We start from the raw sequence: 21,043 nt of genomic DNA, 5'->3' as shown, positions 1-21,043 counted from the left end.
GTCCCATGAAAAGCAAATCGTTGTAACATTTTTTCTTCTTGTTAGTCTCATGGTGTGTTGAATGTGTATGTAAATAAAATATTAATTTCAAGTGTTGTCTCAGTGATCCTCACTGCATTCTGCCTGCTTTTTGTGGACAAGGGGAACGCCCTTGATGGGCATTTGTAAGGTCCAGCCTGCCGTCGGTGAGCTTTGCTCCCAAGCCTGTTCAATCTGGGCACCACAATCACAGACAGAATGTGCGGTCATTCAGAAGACTCAGCCCTTCCTCTCCCCAGGACACGCCAGACTCACCTGGCCGTTGACTGGCCGCTGATGGAAGGGATTTAGATGATAAATCAGGGGTGAAGAAGTACATGGTTACATTATACAACTGTCCTGAAGGTCACCTGAGATGAAACTCCAATACTTTGGCCTTCTGATGCGAAGAATTGACTCATTGGAAAAGACCCTGATACTGGGAAAGATTCAAGGCGGGAGGAGAAGAGGGCGACAGAGAATGAGGTGGTTGGATGGCATCACCGACTCATGGATGTGAGTTTGAGTAAACTCCGGGAGTTGGTGATGGACACGGAGGCCTGGCGTGCTGCAGTCCATGGGGTCGCAGAGTCAGACACGACTGAGCGACTGAACTGAACTGAACTGATAAGTGGAAGAAACATGGCAGCTTTTGAAAAAAGATTTCTTCTAGCAGTGAACTCAAGACACATGTGTCTTGATGGGAATATATACCTTTAATTTACTATAAGCTCTGCTTCAACTCCCAACGATGAAGAGATGAATTTGTACATATCAGAAAATGAGCAGTGGGCACCTGTCAAATAGACAACATTGAAAAATACCCAGTGACCTGGAATAAGGTTCTGGAATGAAAACAGCAGGCTAAAAACAGTGAATTCCCCCAAACCGGGGGGCCCAGGGAACGTCAAGTGGAGGCTTCAGCTCACAGTTCTGTGCTTAAGTAACGATAAATGCTTTGTATTAAAAAGGATAGTGAATTCAGAACATAATAACAAGCTTTATAAAAATATTACTAGTGGTTGTCTGTGTTGGGATTTGAATTATGGATGATTTTAAATTTTTATTCTTTTTTAGAAATAAAGATGCTGTCAGTTCAGCTCAGTTGAGTCGCTCAGTCCTGTCTGACTCTCTGCGACCCCATGGACCGCGGCACGCCAGGCCTCCCTGTCCATCACCAACTCCCGGAGCTTGCTCAAACTCACATCCATTGAGTCGGTGATGCCATCCAACCATCTCATCCTCTGTCGCCCCCTTCTCCTCCTGCCTTCAATCTTTCCCAGCATCAGGGTCTTTTCCAATGACTCAGCTCTTCGCATCAGGTGGCCAGAGTATTGGAGTTTCAGCTTCAACATCAGTCCTTCCAGTGAACACCCAGGACTGATCTCATTTAGGATGAACTGGTTGGATCTCCTTGCAGTCCAAGGGACTCTCAAGAGTCTTCAGCTGCTGCTGCTGCTAAGTCGCTTCTGTCGTGTCCGACTCTGTGTGACCCCATATACGGCAGCCCACCAGGCTCCCCCGTCCCTGGGATTCTCCAGGCAAGAACACTGGAGTGGGTTGCCATTGCCTTCTCCAATGCATGAAAGTGAAAAGTGAAATCGAAGTCGCTCAGTCGTGTCCGACTCTCGGCGACCCTATGGACTGCAGCCTTCCAGGCTCCTCCGCCCATAGGATTTTCCAGGCAAGAGTACTGGAGTGGGGTGCCATTGCCTTCTCCGAGAGTCTTCAGCACCACAGTTCAAAAGCGTCAATTCTTCGGCGGTATTTGGTACTTTAAAAACATTATCAAAAGCCCCAGCTAAGGGGTAGGGCTCTCGTAACAGTCAGACAGACACCCGCTGTTCATCAGCGATGAGGCAGAGTGCCCACTCCCAGACACAGGGTGGTTTTGTACCCTCTCCTTCCTTGCCGCTGCGTTTCCCTGATCCCATGACGAGGGAGTCCGGTCTCCCCCACCCTCACCTGGGGCCCAGGGTCCGCCCCTCCATTACGCCGTTCATTCTGGCAGAGACGTGAGGGTTCGCAGATCTGACATCTTCCTGGGGTGGAACTGAGGTGGATGAGGACCCAGGGGTGTGCCGGCCGACCTGAGCCCACAGCCCTCACCAGGCCCCTCTTGGCGGGGGCTGGCCTGGGCTCGCCTCCAGCCTGCGCTTGCCCAGGGCCCCCTCCCTCTGCTGTTTCCCAGGCGGCAGGCAGGTTCTCCCTGGTTCCAGCCCTTGGCTCAGCACAGACGCCTGCAGACTCGCCATCGGTGAGATTAATAAAACGGTGTCCGTGGACCCATAACACGAGGTGTGAAGCAGACCCATTGGCACGCAGCTCCCACTGGCTAAATTCTTCTCTCATCACGTGACTCGGTGAGGTTCTACAAACAAAGACCCTAATCTGTTAACTACTCTTTTGGGTCATAATATGATCTCCTTGCCAGTTATCTGGGGTTTTAGCAAATAAATTATTTCACCTCTAAGGTTTTGGGCCCCTTTCTTATCTGACCATAGAGGGAAAAACTTGGCGAGAATCCAGCCATGGCTGGCCACCTTCATTTCATCCCATGAGCCCAGGATCACGTAGTAATACTCTGTTTCTCCGCTTATGATTTCTGCTGCTTAATGAAATGGGCATAATATGGCTCAGACAGAGGTCTGGCCTTATCTGACAGGCATTTGAACTCTACGTAGTCCCTGGTTTTCATATATTCCAGCGGCTATCATTATTTCTGGAAAAGCGAAAGTCAGGCTTGGTGACTAGGCCATCACCTTAACAAGCAGTTTTATTTATTTTTTTAAATTGGCAGCACCGCATGGCATGTGGGTTCTTAGTTCCCTGACCAAGCATCAAGCCTGCACCCCCTGCGCTGAAAATATTGGAAGCGCAGAGTCTTAACCACTGGACCACCTGGGAAGTCTCCAGATTTACTCTTAAATATTCCTTAGAATTGTTGGGCAGCTGTCTTCCAGTTAAGACTGAGGTAACTTTCAATTAAATTCCTATTTTAGGGCCAGGATTAGAGATTATTAAGAAAATCTGTCATGCATACTTACTATATCCATTACGTGCATATCTTTTATACCATGTCTTTGAAATCTCATACGAATTTTATCCTTACATCTCAAGGCTAAATTTTCATGTGAAAGACTTGCTCTGCATTTAGGCTTCATGAAACTGAAGAGGTAGATTCACAGAGTGTTAGTCGCTCAGTCGTGTCCAACTCTTTGCGACCCCATGGACTGGAGCTCTCCAGGCTCCTCTGTCCATGGGATTCTCCAGGCAAGAATACTGGAGTGGGTGGCCATTCCCTTCTCCAGGGGATCTTTCCAACCCAGGGATCGAACCCAGGTCTCCCGCATCACAGGTGGATTCTTTACCAGCTGAGCCACAAGGGAAGCCCAAGAATACTGGAGAGGGTAGCCTATCCCTTCTCCAGCAGATCTTCCCGACTCAGGAATGCAGGCTCTCCTGCACTGCAGGCAGATTCTTTACCAACTGAGTTATAATTAAAGTAAAATACAATTTAAAAACCAACCACATTTTCAGTATGCAATAGGATTGTTATAGATGGCTGGTACTTACCATACTGGACTTGTGGATTCAGAGTCTAAATCTAAAGACCCCGTGGTTTGTTTCTAAAGACTGTGTGATAACAGCCGTAGGACATGTGTGTGATAACTACCAATAGGGACCCTGAGGAGGAAGCTTTATAGAAATGTTTGCCCAGTGGATCATTTTGCCAAGAGAGGTTGGACTTAGCAAAAGTATCCAAGCCTGGGGGCCCCCATTCCTTATGTGCTTGCCCCCGAATTGCTGTCTTGAATTACAGAGACCCTCTCCCACTCCCAACGTCTGTCTCTTCTACCTACGACTCCCTCTAACCCATAACTTACTCTATTGAAGACTGATTCCACTGCAGGTAGAGTGAGACTTGCTGCAGGCAGAAACCATTTTTAGCCCTTGATCCCAAGGCCAGGGTTCTACTCTGGGCAAGCTGCATAAACTTGACATTACTTTCTGATCTTTAAAATTCTTGCAAAACCTTCATGTGTGTGCAAAACTTGGGCTTAGGAGAGAACGCTTTCTGCCTAAGCCCCTCAAAAGCTTTCTCTTGAATAGTTGCCCGCGTTTGAGCCTTTGACCAAGATCTTTTTCATTTGTGTTTGTTATTGGAACCCCGTGGATGAAATATTTAGAAGTACGCCTTTCACGAGACAGTAGCTCACCCCTGAATACTCATGGTATGGTTTGCTCATCACGGACCAGACCTAGCTGCTGCCCCAGAGAATCCACCCTCAGTAATTGCTGTGTGTTTGAGGCCCTCTTGACTTCAAGACTTGGATATTGATGGTGGGGAGAGGCCTGGGAATTAAGGTGTTTCAACTGCTCTGTAATAAGGGAGGTTCACCGTGTGCTTAGGTGGGGTGGGCAGTGTGGATCGTTTCTGAACCATCTTCCTTGCCTTCCACGTGTGTTTTCATGCTGTGTATGTGTGTTTATGTGTGTGTCTCTGTGTGTGTGTGTGTTTGTATGTGTTTGTATATATGTGTGCAAATGTGTATGTGTGTGCATGTGTGTACATGCTTGAAAAGGGATGACAGAAGAGGACCCTATGGGAGAGGTTGGGTTCGATCAGCCCTGCTGACTAGTTGACCCACTGGTAATCCAATACCCCAAATTAGCCCCTATATCTATGCAATTTTATAATTTCCTCTGTAAGAACAGAAAGTAGCACTTGGCCCTGCTCCAAACTCCTGATGATCTTCTGGGATGCAGAGAGGGCTAGTGTTTTTCTCCACCTCTTTTCTGGTTTATTTTCTATTTCACCACAGCACAGGAAGGTGAAGAGAGGCCCAAACAAAGCTTGTTCTCCTTCACCCTTCAAAATGATGCCTTACCATGTTCTTTCTGCTTGGATTTTGCCACTGAGCATCTTCTGGCCTCTAATGAGTTGCAGACTTCAGTCAGGGGCCCTCCCCATTATCAACAATCCTAGATACAACCCCCAACTCCCAGATCCCAGTCTCGGGCTTTCTTTCCCAACATCCATAGGAATCCCCTTACCCTTGATCTTTCTTACGAAATATTTTGAAGACTCTGATATATTAACTCCTTAATCTCTCCCTAATTCTCATTTTTTTGGCAATGGACATTTCAGTCAGTTCAGTTCAGTTGCTCAGTCATGTCTGACTCTTTGAAACCCCATGGATTGCAGCACGCCAGACCTCCCTGTCCATCATCAACTCCCAGAGACTACTCAAACTCATGTCCATCGAGTCGGTGACGCCATCCAACCATCTCATCCTCTGTCGTCCCCTTCTCCTCCCTCCTTCAATCTTTCCCAGCATCAGGAAGTCGACCTGATCCATACGATGGACCTTTAGTCTTTTGCAGAAGCCCTCTTCCTTAATGGGTATTACCCTCTGGACCCAGGGGTGTTTTGGAGCTCGAGTTAGCATTCACTGTTGTATGTGCCAACATTTTGCTGTTTGCTTTCAGATGGAGCTGCCAGATTGGCACATAAGCCCACAAGATGCCCAGTTAAATTTGAATTTGAGATAAGCAAAGGAGTAAATTTTTGAATAACTACGTACCAAATTTTGCATATAGCAGTTACACTAAAAATTACTTGTTGTTTATCTGAAATTCTAATTTAATGGGGCATCTGTGTTTAATTTGGCAGCTGCACTCAGAGCCACTCCCTGCCTTTTCCCCCGCTCCTCTGTACCTCACTGGGATTCCATCTCCCAGCTCCCTTGCCCTCAGGGTCCTGGACAAGTAAGTTTGGTGGGCAGGCGGCCAGGAAGAAGCAGGCTCCATGGCCCCTCCCTTCTTCCAGTGGCATCTCCAGCCACAACCAGGCTTTCTCAGGGCTCTAGCTTTGGCAGATCCACCTGCCACCACTGCCGTTTCCACCGAGTGGCTGGATGCTGGGCGGCTCTTGGTCTCCCCTCATGACCTCCTTGCCCTGGGGGCAGTAGCTGCCCTCTGTTTTCCATCTCTACCTTGCCTGCCACCCCTGTTTAAATACTCTGCTTTCCCAGGACCTGTTTAAGCCATTTCCTGTATTGCATTTCCTCTGTTTGAAATACCTAGAGTGGGCTCTGTTTTCCTGATAAGTCTTTGATTGGAGAGGCATATTGACAGTTTATTCTTTCCTTTATTTCCTCCCCCCTCCTCTTCTGTGCTTGGTTGCCTTCACCCGAGAGATTGATCAGTTGCAGGCCTGGGCGCAAGTCATTATTGCCGATATTGAAGAGCCAAAGGTGCTTCTCTATAAGGGTAAGTGGATTCAGGGCATCTGTAAAGTGACACCACTGTTGCTCACTTGCACTCTAACCCTGTTGACAGTCAGGAGTGAGTATCTGTTGAGTTGGTCAAGAAAGAAAAGAGATGGAGAGTTCCTGCTGCAGAGCAATAAGAGAATGTCGCGAGTGCCAAACTCAGATTTCTGTTTCTTTCCTGATAGTTGTGTCCAGATGGCTGGTCCTCACCAATCCACAACTGCAAACTAAACCACGTTTACAACAAGTCAGACATGGATCTCTTCAGAGACCCCTGATAGCTCAATGATTGGAAAGTGGTCCTCCTCAAATTATTTCCAAGTTACATTGACAACAACCAAGGTAGCTGCCCCAAGGCATCACAGATAGGACAGTAACTTTTAATAAGGACTTATGAAACTTAGGGCCTCCCTGGTGGCTCAGCAGCAAAGAATCTCCCTGCCAATGCAGGAGACACAGGTCTTACCCTTGGGTTGGGAAGATCCCCAGGAGAAGAAAATGGCAACCCAATCCCATACTCTTGCCTGGAAAATCCCTTGAACAGAGGAGCTTGATGAGCTACAGTCCATGGGATCACAAAGAGTTAGACATGACTGAGCAACTAAACAATAGCAATAAATGGAACATTGGGGGATAATGGAAGGAAGCAAGACTGCAAGGAATGCTCAGAGTTGCTACCAATGTTACCACCTTCAGAGCCCAGGCTCTGCATCAGAGTCCAAGCCAGATCAGCAGAAATGCTGACAAAGAAAGGATGCAATTGCTCCTTTGCTATCCCCAGAACTGTCTCTTCTTGTTACATTGAACAGTGTGACTCCCCATGGTCTTCCAGGGTAACAGCACATGTACTCACAGGAGTATAGTCTAGCCCTGCCTCACCCAACAAGGTAACGTATGATAATAGTCTTAACACCAACTCATGTGTCAGGGTGTTAGTGAACTTTACGCAATACTATACAGTGGGTGTCAAGCGCATTATATTCCTTTTGATAGTCCTGGGATATGCGTACAGATCTCCCCAAGTCTTTGAGATTTTCTATTCCTGTTAAAGTTGAATGAGAAAGATGTACACATGTTCACATGCATGCACACGCGCGTGCGCGCGCACACACACACACACAGTCATCTCCCTAGAAGCAAGACAATGATCAGAATTTGCACGCATAGTTTGTTCTAAATGAGTATTTACAAAAAAATTTTTCCATAGGGAAATATTTTGCAGCAATGTACTTTTAGAACTCTGCTTACACTTCTAAAAACATCTCATCACTCAGAACAATATACCCTTTCAGAGCTGTATCATCTTGGATATTTCTTTCTTAGAAGAAGGCCTTCTTTTCCCCCAGGAAGTCCCCTCTGTGAGCTTTTTAATTATGTAAATGGGAGCAGAGAATCTGAGACCCAAGGGCAAATGCAAATGTTCTTGATAGCAGTAGTTACCAATAACCTAAATGATAGTTGTTTTAAATTATGAAATAATTTGAAAGTACAAAAAGAATATAGTTCATTAATAAACGAGTCATCAGATTTAAGTAATGCTAATTTCTTAATTTTTTTACATGCTTGTTTCATATTTTGTTTTTTAAAATAAGACATTACAGATAAAGTTTTTTTCTAAGAATTTTTTTTCAACGTGGACCATTTAAAAAAGTTTTTGAAAATTGAATTTGTTACAGCACTGTGTCTGTTTTACGTTTTGGTTTTCTGGCTATGAGTCATGTGGGACCTGAGCTCCCTGACCAGGGATCGAACTCACACCCCGCTGTGTTGAAAGGCAAAATCTTAACCACTGGACCACCAGGGAAGTCCCACAGATAAATTTTAAGCCCTCTTTTTATTACTTCCTGGCCTTGTCCCCCAATTATCTCCTCCCTGAGGCGTCATAATCCTGACGTTAGCTTGGGTTTTCATTATCCACACTTTTATGCATTTAGTATACAAAATCCATACGCAGGGTAAATTTGTATATTTCAAACTATGTAAATGGTTTCAGGCAGAATATCTTACTTTTAAAATCTGATGTTTTTCACTCAATATTTAGTTTCAAGATAGACATCAGTGGGTATAAACTTATTTTTTACTCTAGTTCATTTCTTAAAACTGCAATATTCTATTCCGTCAAAAGAGCTTTTTCTTCTTGCCAAGGTGGAAACTTGACTGGATTTACCCTTTTGCCTGAAACAGCCGAAAAGCAGACAAAATATAAGAAATGATGACTTTCAAGATGCTGGACTTTGGATGATGAAAGCCAGTGATCCTGTGGGACAAGAAACCGATAACTGTCCAATTTCACCGCCTTGAGAGTTACAGTCCACATGCAGAGCAGGGATGACCCAGCAGAGCTCCATCACTCCTGAGTTGAGAAGTCAGAGCTGGCAGTCCAGGAAAATCATGGTGCTCACATGTCAGAATACAGAGGAGCAAGGGCTTCATGGAGAGAAAACTCCAGAGATGAGAGTCACTCTTGACAATTCAGCTGAATGTTCCCTGGCGCATGCATTTAAGGAACCTGTCTTGGGAAAGAACCATTCAAAAGGATTAGCGGTAAGAGTGCCTGCTGCTACCACAGTCTGAGAAGAGTGCCTCCTTTCACTAGCCAGACTGGAGAACTTCATGACGCACAAGATATTTGGCTGGAGCACAGAGGAGGGACTCACCTTAACTGGTGGGCAATAAATTAGAACTAACCTGAGCATTGCTCTCTTCCCACCTAGAAGATCTTAAAAGCAAGATCCAAAAGGATCGAGCTGTTTCCAAGTAACTTAGCTGTATCTCAGGATAAAGCTCAATATTTTGATAGGGATACAAAGTTCAAGAGCAGGAATGCAGAGAAGCTGAGAATTGTGGCCAAAAATGGAGTTAAATCAATCAACACTTGTATATCTATGGCCAGTTTATGTTGATATATGGCAAAACCCATCACAATATTGTAATTATCTTCCAATTAAAATAAATAATTAAAAAATAAATGAATAAGAAAGGTTGAAAAAATAAAAATTGACACAGAACTGACACAGGTGTTAGATGTTAGACAATGCATTAAAGTACAATTATAACTGTATTCCCTATGTTTAAAACTTAAGCAGAGTCATGAAAAGTAAAAGACAACATAAATCAAACTCCTGAGGTGAAAACTATATTGGATAGAAGATGGCATCACTGACTCGATGGATGTGAGTCTGAGTGAACTCCGGGAGTTGGTGATGGACAGAGAGGCCTGGCGTGCTGTGATTCATGGGGTCGCAAAGAGTCGGACATGACTGAGCGACTGAACTGAACTGAACTGAACTGAACACCATAGTAGACACTACAGAAGAGGTTGGTCAATTTAAAGGCATAGCCATAGAAATAATCCAGAATGAAACACACAGAGAGAAAAATAATGAAGAAAATGAGCAGAATACTGAGTAGTGAGCAACTACATGGAAACTAATACACTTGTAATGGGAATCCCTAAAGAGGTGGGGACAGAGATGATAGAATGAATAATAACCTCCGATTTTCTCAAATTGGCTGAGAATTATAAACCCACAGATCCAAGAACCTCAGGCAACCCCAAGCACCAGCAACAGGAAGAAAAGTATACCAAGACATATAAGAGTCAAATTGTTCAAAACCAACGACACAGAGACATTTAAAAAGCAGCCAGACAAAGTAACAAGATAAAAAGCCAGCAAGATAAAAGGAAGAAGTGTGTGGATGATAGCACATTTCTCATAAGAAACAACGCAAGTGAGAATGCTCCCATGTCTTATTGGAGCAACATTTTTAATGTTTGGAAAGAAAAAAAAACTGCCAACCCTGAATTCTTTACCCAGTGAAAATATGTCTCAAAAATGAAGGTGAAATAAAGACATTTTCAGAGCAAGAAAGTGATTTCATAAAATAAATCCCTTATAAGGGGCTTGTCCATTTCTCTCCTGAGGGACAGTAGGTGCTTTCCTTTTCTTTGCATGCTGTACAATGCTGAAATGAGTACAGATATATTAATTTTTTGTCCACATGATATTTTTCTAGGATGTGTGCCTAACAGGAGAACTGTTGGGTCATCAGCAAGTGGATCTTTGGTTTTATTTGCTTTGTCAAGGTGTCTGCCCAGGTACCTGAAGAGCCCGCATATCAGCACTGGGATTGTTAGATTTGAATTTTTCTTTTCTAATGCATCTGGATGTTCTATTCATTGTGTTGGCCTCTTTGCCTGTCTTTGCTCCTGTATAATAATGTGCAGTTACATAGATTTATAATAAATTTCATTATCTATTTAATAAGAGCATCTATTTAATAGCAACTGTGTATCAGTTGTTTTGGGCTGCCATTTAAAAATACCACAAACTGGTTTAAGCAACAGACAGTTCTGAGGCTAGAAGTCTGGGATCAAGCTGTTGCCTCAGTTGGTATCCTCCGAGGCTGCAAGGGGAAGATGGGTTCCACGCATCTCTCCTCTACCTGTCAATGGATGCCTTTTTCCTGTGTCTCCTATCATCTATTCTCTGTTCACATCTGTGTCCAAATTTCCTGTTTTTATAAAGATTACAGTCATTTTGGATTAGGGTCCAGTCTAACAGCTTCATTTTAACTTGACTGCCTCTCTATAAAGACTCTTTCCCCCAAAATGGTCACATTCTAAGGTATCAAGGGTTAGGGGTCCCACAAATGAATTTCAAGGAGAATAATATCTCTTCTCCCAGTTATTCACCAAAACAGAATTCTAGAATAAATTTCTTCCATCCCACCAGGAAAAGTCCTCTCATTAGAACCACATCAGACTGACTTTGGGAAAAATGATGAATTTGTGATACTAAGCCATCCTTTTCATAAACAAGCCTTTATTTGAGGGTTCTTTTTATGTCTCCCAATAAAGTTGCAAATTTGCTCCTGGTGGCCATGCGTTAATCTCTTTCCCATGGCTCACTACCATGGACCCCACCCCACCCTGGAGTCCACTTAACCTTTGTTGAGAAACTCTCACCTGCAAGCTTCTGGCTCCTGTGTAATTAACCTCATTTGTCATCATTCCTTACTTCAAACTCTATGCCAAAATTCTTGAGGCTTTTTCAAAAGCACCATGCTATAACACACCTTGCTTTTTCTTCTCTTCTCCTCTACCTTCTTTTAGCTTTTACCCATTAAAGGATGGGGTAGGTTAAAGGTTTAGCCCAGACAAATCTTCTACAGAAATGTAACCTTAGTTCAGACCACTGAGCAGCTCACAGACTAATTAGGTGGCTCTTCCCTTTGTGCATCTGACCGTACAACTGTAGTGTCAGAGGAGTTTATCGAAGTCTCTAAAACGGAGTCAAGCTAATGGAGCCTCTTTGAGGGTTAGGACTGTATCTGATTCAAATTTGGATGCCATCAAAATGTAGCAGTGTTTAGCATATAGGAAGTTACAATGAATATTGATGGTATGAGTGAATGAAATAAGTCTGAAAGTTGATTTATCAATTTTTCATAGGTGATATTTCTTTTTCAGAGACTGCTAGCTAGGACCCCCTGCTTAGGATTAGTGGACCTGGGAGGTCAAGTGAGATAGGAAGTAGGCGGGTGAACATTGGTTCAGGGAAAATCAGGGCAGAGGTGGTGACAACTGACAACCTCTCCCTACTTTATAACAGCATCATTTTAGCGGCCAGAATATTTGTGTCCACTTTATTTAATGTCCCTTGTTCTTGGAAATTGCTGGATAAACACCATCAGGGTCTGTCTGTCTCTCCACTGCCGAGACTTCCTGCTGGCTTTGTCATCAAAAAGTTTCTCTGAGAGTTCGCAGCAGTCCTCCAAGCTGTGGGCACATCCTGTTGCTGCAGCACTGAGCCCACCACCGGCCACGGGTGATGGAGCCACACGCGTCCCCATGACGGCCTGCTCCTCACTGATAGACCGTCTCTTTCCTGGAGCCTCACAGCCTTTCCTTTCTTTCCAAATTCTTGGTAAGAAAGCACCTGGGTCTTGTTTTCAGGTAGTGGCTCCACTTGGCAAGGAAAACTTAGTGTCTGTTCCTGGGCCTTTTCTCTGAAATCAGTGAGCCGACTGAGGGTTTCAAAACACCCCCAAGGCCACATGGTAAAGGTGACTCTTCAGATATGTTTCAAGTCCCTGGCTTTTGATGCCTTTTATCTTCTCCAAAGTAAGTCAGACTTTAGACAGAGCTTTGAGGGCTTGCAGTAACAGTGAGGATGGGAGTGAGCCGGGACACTCTGACAAGCAGCTCGAAGAGTGCTTTTCCGCCCCCCCCCCACCCGTGCTGGGGCCCCTCTTCTCTCCGTGGGAGGATGGATTCGGATGCTGAGCTGTCCATGTCGTCGACAAGACCTTCTCCTGCAAACCGAGTGCTTCGTGTGCACCCCTCCCCTCCCCCCACATTCTCTCCGGAGGACCCCAGGACCAGGGCAAGGATGACATGGATTCACTCTCCCTTTTGGCCCGTGCTTTACACGGCAGAGATGCCCACCTTTCCTCTTGTGTGCGAGGTCTCCGGGGTCAAGGGTGACACTCATCTGAGGGGGAAGAATATTCTAGAAAATCTAGTCGCCTTTTATCATGTTGGTGGTGGGCTATTGCCCTTTGCTTGCATCTTCTTCCTATCTTCCCTGGGGGAACCATCCCTTGCATATTCCCCGATAATTCTGTGGGACTCCTAGGCAAACCCTCTCTCCAAATAGCTCCTTCAAGGTCATGCTCCCCTTGAAGCTTCCTGCTGGGGACTCAGAATGGTCATCCCACTTGCTGCTAGGAACTTCTTTTCCTCCTGCATGTGGTCGGTGCTCAGACACTATTTGTGGCTTTTGTTTTGGCTGTACTCTGTGGCTTGCAGGATCTAGTTCCCTGACCGGGAACTGAACCTCTGCCCCTTGTGCTAGGAGTGCAGAGCCTTAGCCACTGGACTGCCTGGGAAGTCCCTACTCCTGGCTTTCATTAGTCCACACACACGTTTTAGGGATGGCAGCACTTCTGCCATGAACTTCTTGTGGGCAAACAAACAACCCCACACTTTCCTGCTGTGAGGATGTGTTGTTTCATCCAAGAAAAATGACCAGATGGATTGAACCTAATTTTTATGAACAAAGATTTAAACGCATTACACATTCGTGGAACTTTGAATATAACAGATTAAACAGAACATAGAGGAAACACATTCATTTAACCTGGTTTTTTCAAATCAGGATAGTCGTTTTGCAAATCAGTCACTGGTCAGAGTTGCAAGGTTACGCACCTAACGAATGGGTTGGCTCAGAGACCTTCGGTTGGAATTTCCTTTGTACTTCCCAAACTTATTTCTTTTACCAGCAGCTGTCAACCTTTCTGGCCTTTGAAAATATTTACCCTCTTGTAGGCTCCTGCGTGTGGCCAGGTCATCAGGTGCGTCTGAGTCTTTTTGATGGGAAGGGTGGTGATGGCGAGTGAGACAGAGGCAGCTTTGCAAAGTTTTCAGGGAGGCGCAGTTGACCCACAAACTCTCGTCTCTGTCTGACATGCTTCCTCCACTGTTGGCTCAATGATTGAATAAGTGAATGAAGGAGAACAAGGCCAAGGTGACTAAGTAGGGAAAGATCTTGCTGGAGTTCTCACGTTTACCACACGTTTCCTTTGTACAAATTCTACAGATGATAACAGCTTTCATCTGTCACCCTGATGACCTCATTCAAATGATAAACCTTGGGAAGAGTGCTAGGAAAACTATTCAAGTACCATGTTGTCAAATTTCTTTGGGGAAATGTATTGAGCCAAAATTTTTACTTTATTTCATTGAAAAACCAGGTAGTTAAGTGTTGGGTTTTTACATTTTTCCTGCAAAAGTTGGTTTGCTTCTACTTTTTCTAAAGGAACTAAAGACACCCTAGGAAAAAGGAGTGTGTGACTGCATGGTGTCTAATATTAGGAATGCTTATTCAATATTATTATAGAGTAAACATCAAATCCTGGCATGCGGTGTTTCAGGCTCCCTTGCTGCCCTCTGCATTCTAGTTTACGTTACTCCTATCTTTTCTAAGGAAATCATACCCATTATCCCCTTCCCTGCCATTCAAGTTGCTTTTCTTTGACATCAAAGATTCCTCTGTGATTTCCTTTCTTGGCTCAGCTGCTTACAGGGAAGAATGCGGACTCAGCAGCAGTGAAATCTCAAGTCATTAAGTATTATAAATTCCCCTTTGGACATATACAGTGACTTTCAACAAGTACTCCATTTCCTGTACCTTTGTAAGAGAAAGGGAAATTAAAAAAGAAAAAACATTACAAACTTTCCAAATAATTAGGTCATCCAATCATAAGCTAAACATTTACATTCGCACGGTTACAGCAGCAACATGCACAGATCCAGGTGATGTTTTGAAGTAAAACTGAGTAAACGATATGTCATGGTAAAAATAAATATTTTAAATCACTATTGTGCTATCGGATTAAACGCCCTACATCCTTAGTTAGATAAAACAGAGATGGGAGCCTGTGATGTGCAGTCATTTGGACTATCTCCAACTACCTCCACGGCGTTCTGTGGGTGTTTAATGATGTTCTCTAGGTTTTTAAGGAAATATGCAATCTGTTGCAATGTGACCCAGCTCCTGAGTCAGCCCCTACTGAACATTAGCATAGAGACTTAATCCTCTGCAGGGTCCACACTGTCCAGACATTCCCTTAGAAACAGTATCACAAAATGTTTCTCTGACCGGAAAAGTGAAAATAGAGTCGTGAAAAGAAGCTTGACTGTACTGTAGGTGACCGTGTTCATGGAGTGATTTAATGAACAGTTAACTTCTCAACAGAAAGGCTGAGTGGGGTTCTTTCTTTGGTCCAGTGTCTCTGGCCTGGACCAAAGACTGGGAATTCCTCCTGTTATTTTAGTTTCATCATCAACACCAGCTTAACGTGGACAGTGGGCTATTCCAGAGGGCTCTATACACATTATCATATTTACCTTGTAGCCCAATTAAGGCCTTTGTGTTACATGCTCGGAGGCCCTTTCTGCTCTGTGAACTTCTCCTGGATTGTAATTATATGTGCACTTGTGAAATGAGTTGATTGCTGTCTCTTCCCCCCACAGGTTGATAGGGAGATCCAGACAGGCAGAAATTAGTCTGCATTAAAATTAACAACTGGGGAGGGAGACAGATAAATTAGGAATATGATGTTAACAGATATATACTACTATGCATAAAATATATAAACAACAAGAACGTACTTATAGCACATTGAGCTATATTCACTATCTTGTGAAACTGAAAGTGAAGTCACTCAGTTGTGTCCGATTCTTTGTGACCCCATGGACTGTAGCCCACCAGTCTCCTCTGAAATGGGATTCTCCAGGCAAGAGTACTGGAGGAGGTTGCCATTTCCTTCTCCAGGGCATCTTCCCAACCCAGGGATCAAACCCAGATCTCTCACATTGCAGGCAGAGAAGCCACCAGTATCTTGTAATAACTTATAATGGAAATGAATCTGAAACTGTCTACCTGAAACTAACACAATATTGTAAGTCAACTGTAGTTCAATAACAACAACAGATTAGCATTTGATTGTGTGTAGGGTCCACACACATCCAGGTATTCAATAGTTGTTTATTATTTTTTATATATATATATATATATTTTTTTTATTTTACTTTACAATTCTGTATCAATAGTTGTTTAAATGGAAAGTTAGAAATAAGGATGTTGATTGAAAGTGACTGAATTGTGCTTCTGAATAAACAAGTATACAGAGAGATCTCCTGACCAGACCTGCCGATGACTGAGGACAGAGGGGTACTGCATGGATGAGTACCTGCTTGAAACTAGGAGTCAAGTGCAGTTCAGTACCCCACGAGAGGTGCTCAGTCAACGTCTATGAATAAACAGATGTCAGTACTCACAATAGTGCGGTGACTTAAGAGACATTCCAACTGTAGATGAGGACACCGAGGCCTACAGAGGAGAACTGGTTCTGTGCTCAGCAGTGGGCCTGGCGCCAAAGCTAAGACTGCAGGGAGGGCTGTATGGGCTTGGCCTTCATACAAGCTGTCTTCAGCCCTCCTTAGTTTTGACCTGTGCCATCTTTTCAGGTCCAGAGGCAACAATGCTGACTGAAGAAGCTCAGGGCTATTATTGGTGCATTAATTCGGTATTTCCTTGATACAAATGAACTTATTTACAAAACAGAAACAGACTCACAGACTTAAAGCACAAACTTCTGGTTGCCAGGGATGGTGGGGGTGTTGGTGGGAGGATGAGGGGAAGGTCTAGTTAGAGAGTTTGGGATGGACAGGTACACACACTATATTTAAAATGGATAATCAAGAAGGACCTAGTGTATAACACAGGGGACTCTACTCAGTGTTACCTGGCAGCCTGCATGGGAGGGCAGTTTGGGGAAGAACCGATGCACGTATATGCGTGGCTGAGCCGTTTTGCTGTGCGCTTGAATCACAACACTGTTAATCGGCTATACTCCAATACAGAATAAACGGTTTAAAAAGTTGGCATTTCTTTAGTGTGGCAAGATTATGCTTGAGAGGGCTTTGCATGACAGATGCATGAATTTTTTTTTTTTACTTATATAATTACTTTAATTTGAACTAGAGAAAATATAATTGGAAAATATAACTCAACCATATTACTGGAACATGAAACCAGTTTTTTACCAGTTATTGTGCAGGATGGAAATAAATTATTTAAATTTCCAAACGAATCAGAGAAAAGCATTAAGTAGCTGATGATAGAGCTTGCATAGACGAGGTAAACATCATAAAGCTTTGGAAACACTCCCTAATGCTGTGCAAGTTTCACCATAGGTGGATTTGTTCCTCTCCTCAAAATTTCATCTAACCTACTTCAGGCAATGTTGAAAGTCTTCTCACGGCAAAATAGGACACACCTTCTCGAGTGGGAAAAACCACTGCTTTATCTGTCTGCCGATAAGAAGGCTCATTCTTCTGTCCCATGGGGAAGCCCTAGGCTTTCCCAGGGAAGAGTTTGCTTTGACAGGTTCTATTTGCAAACCATCCCCCCAAACAAAGCAACCCTTTGCTATCTTTCCTGCTTCCTTTTCAAAAAGATCCTGCTGCCCTGAGATGGGAAGATCAAGGGGAATTCCTCCCCTTGGGGTGGGAATGCTGCTTCTTTCTCTCTGTTTCTGTGCTAGGCTCGGTTGTGTCTACTCTTCATGAGCCCAGGGACTGTAGCCCACAAGGCTCCTCTGTCCACGGAATTCTCCAGGCAAGAATGCTGCAGCGGGTTGCCATTTCCTTCTCCAGGGGAGCTTCCTGCTCTGGGAATCGAGCCCATGTCTCCTGTGTCGCCTGCATTGACAGGGGGCTTCTTCACCACTGAGCCACCAAGAAAGCCTCTTTGCAGAGCTGAGGGCCAGGCCCGGGAAGAGGTCCCTTACAATCTTATTAAAAATTAATAAGTGTTTCAGGAGCAGGGACTTTTATGAATATTGAAACCTTTCCCAGCCAAGATAGACGCAAATTATGTATCTTTGTACTCAGAAAAATGCTAATTGGATGAGGAATGAGAGAATCGTTCTCCCATTATTTCCCTTCCAATGTAGCAAAACACCAATAAAAGTCATGCTTTTCCGATGACAATGTATTCTTTAATCACTTAAATACAGAGTTTAGTGCAGGCTGCTTCTTTGAATTTTCAAATTGGACTGTGAAATTTGGAAAATCAAGAGATTAAGCAGATGCTCAAGAATATCTGTTGATATTTTTACTGGGTTTAATAGTGCCCTTTCGAAATTCATGTGTACCCCGAACCTCTGCATGTGACCGCATTTGGAGATGGGGCTGTTGCTGACGTCATCAAGTTAAGATGGGGTCGCAGTCAAGTAGGATGAGTCCTAAATTCAGGATGACTGATATCCTTATGAAGAAGAGAGAAATTCGGACAGAAAACCACAGACATAGGAGACTTTGTGTCACGACAGTGATACTAAGGGATGCAGATAAGAGCGATGTGTCTACCAGACAAAGAACTCCAGGTGTTTCCATAATACTAGGTTGTGCTGTGCCGTGATCAGTCACGTCAGACTCTTTGTGACCCTGTGGTCCGCAGCCCCCCAGGCTCCTCTGTCGATGGGCTTCTCCAGGCAAGAATACTGGGTACGGTAACCATTCCCTTTTCCAGGGGATCTTTCCGACCCAGGGATCAGACCTATGTCTCTTGCATCTCCGGTATTACAAGTGGATTCTTTACCATCTGAGCTACCAGGGAAGCCCTAGGTAGCTTAAAAAATAAATTATATGGAAACTTCACAGCAGTCTGCAAGTTCTCCATGAGTATTTTACATTTTTGTTTTCTGTTTTGATGATACTTAAAAAAAATTAGTATAGACCTACTTAGGTTTATTATGATCATAGAATGTTTGGAATTTTTAATACTAGAAAGTTTTTGTCTTTATATATTTTGTCTATTTTTAAATTCTTATGTAAGTTTTTATTGGAATACAGCTGCTTTGCAATATTGTGTTGGTTTTTTTCTGGTGTACACTGAAGTGAATCAACTATATGTGTATACATATATATATATATATATACATAAAATATATCCCGTCTTTTTTGGATTTTCAGTATAGACCTACTTGGGGTTCTCTGGAGACCCTCTTTGGTGTGTCAGTTGAAGGCCCACATTTATATTTGTCACAGGGCAGCATCTTTCTCTGCTCACCATGGTGTTTAGTTGAATTCTTCAACCACATATAAAGACCCGGGAATACTAGAGTGGTTTCCCATGCCCTTCTCCAGGGGATCTTTCCTACCCAGGGATCGAACCCACGTTTCCCACAGTGCAGGCGGATTCTTTACTGTCTGAGCCACGAGGGAAGCCCAAGGATACTGGTGTGGGTAGGCTATCCCTTCTCCAGTGGATCTTCCTGACCCAGAAATTGAACTGGGGTCTTCTGCATTGCAGGTGGATTCTTTACCAGTTGAGCTACCAGGGAAGCCCATGAAGGCAAAACTCCTCCTTAACCATGACCATTTTTACAGAGGAAGACTTCACTTTCTGAAGTTATTTGAGAAGCGGAGATTTTGACTTGGCATATCCTAAAAATCTAGAATTTCAAGGTGATACTCTTTGTAGCTGTTCTAGATTCGTGAAGGCAGAAGCACACTTTATATGAAAGCAATGTCGCGGGACCAGCCGGATACGCAACCATATACTAAAGCAATGTCGCAGGGCCAGCCAGATACGCAACCATATACTAAAGCAATGTTGCGGGGCCAGCCAGATACGCGACCATATATTACTTCACAACAGACTTTCAGAAGAGAGACAGAAAGCACAGTAGGCGAGCCGAGACCTCAGCCCCCACTTGTTGGTGGAGACCCGAGGGCGGGTGGCATGGCCGTCCCAACGCTCGGCCCCCTGGGCTACGACTCCCAGGTCTCATCTCCACGTGTGTCGTGGAGCGTCAGAGTGACAGTCAGCAGTAAATGTAGCGGGAGATGGGCTGAGGGAAGTTTTTATTAACTGGCATATTTTGACTGTCCATCATTGTACTTGAAATACACTTTTAAAAAGATTGGCCTGTCAACATAATGGATTGGCAGTTAAAAATAACCAGGAGAATATGTGGAAAAATAAAAAGGGTAAATGATGGCAATGATAATATTGGTGATTCGAATGATGGCCCATCAAGACAAATAATAAAATGTAGTCCAGGCAATGAGAAATCAACATAAAGCCACTGATATATTTTTCTATATACAATTCAACACAGAACTAGCCATTTTATTTTAACAAAACAGTGCAATCTGTCATATCTAATGAGTATCATTGATCTGAATGTTATTTGTTTTTAAGGTCTTTCTTTTTGTATGTTCTCTGTAAATGCCAGTTGCTAGGGAATAAGAAGTTATAACTAGCTTTATGTTTGTACATACTTAAGAAGCACATTATATTGAAAGAAATCATCAACTGTAGGAATCCATGAGAATTATTTTCCTTCTAAAGGAAATGACTCACATTTGAGCAGTACAGCCCTAATGGCATTGTAGTTTTTTCTGCGTTATATTTTCAAATTTTGAAAAACCACATTTTCAGTATTTTCCTGTAATTATAAAGGAAACACATGTCTCCTGTAAAAAGGAATTGTTTTATACAGAGAAGCAAAAAGAGAATGAATCACTGATAACTTCTACTTCCCACACCATTTTAATACCTATTATTTTTTAAAATAAATATTTACTTTCATAAAGCAAAAATGATATAGAGCCATTTTAAAAAATCTGCTTTCATCACTTAGATGCTGATGACTCCCCAGGATATTAAAGGGAGAATTTTCTGCTTCAGAATTTTAGCAAAGAACAAGCCAGCCCTCAATCTCCCAAAGTGATGGAGTGGGTCATGGAGGGATAATGAGGCCTCTTTTCCAGCATCATCCCTGCCCCAAATCCATGGGAACAGAGGTGAGAGGAGGGGTTCCTTTGGGGAGGGTTGCTGATGTGCTGAGCATCGCCACCCCACAATGCTTTGTGCACCCCTGCAGCCAGGTGAGGAGGCTTTGGTGGACCCCTTTGGGAAGCTTGCCCCATCCTCTAGAATTCAGGGAGCATGAGGTCAGATAAACTCATACAGAGAAATCACAAAGCCTGAGACAGTTTTAGGAGGGGGTGTTATGGACTGAATTGTCTCCCCAGATTTATATGTTGAAGCTCTAACCCACCATGTGAGTGTGTTGGAGACATGGCCGGTAAAGAGGCAACTATAGGTAAATTAGGTGGTAAGAGAAGACTCTGGAGAGTCCCCTGGGCTGCAAGGAGATCCAAC

This window comes from Oryx dammah, unplaced genomic scaffold (genome assembly GCF_014754425.2).
Source record: "Oryx dammah isolate SB20612 unplaced genomic scaffold, SCBI_Odam_1.1 HiC_scaffold_28, whole genome shotgun sequence".
In the NCBI taxonomy this organism is placed as follows: Eukaryota; Metazoa; Chordata; class Mammalia; order Artiodactyla; family Bovidae; genus Oryx; species Oryx dammah.
This window is presented reverse-complemented; position numbering follows the sequence as displayed.